Consider the following 240-nt stretch of genomic DNA (forward strand, 5'->3'; position numbering starts at 1 on the left):
CTGTTTATTTTATTTAATTATATTTATTTCTTTGTCTACTTACAAGCACAGCAGCAGCAGCAGCAGCAGCAGCAGCAGCAAGATGGGGCGCGTCATTCGCTGTAAGTATCGGCCCCCCACACATCATACTGCAGGCACCTTTTGTGTTTTGTTTGTTTTTTTTATTTTATTTTTTTTTTTGTTTTGTTTTTTCTTCTTTATAATATACTATTAAGCAGCAACAGCAGCAGCAGCAACAGC

The sequence above is a fragment of the Eimeria mitis genome, genomic scaffold (assembly GCF_000499745.2).
Source record: "Eimeria mitis Houghton genomic scaffold, Emh_scaff4496, whole genome shotgun sequence".
NCBI lineage: Eukaryota > Apicomplexa > Conoidasida > Eucoccidiorida > Eimeriidae > Eimeria > Eimeria mitis.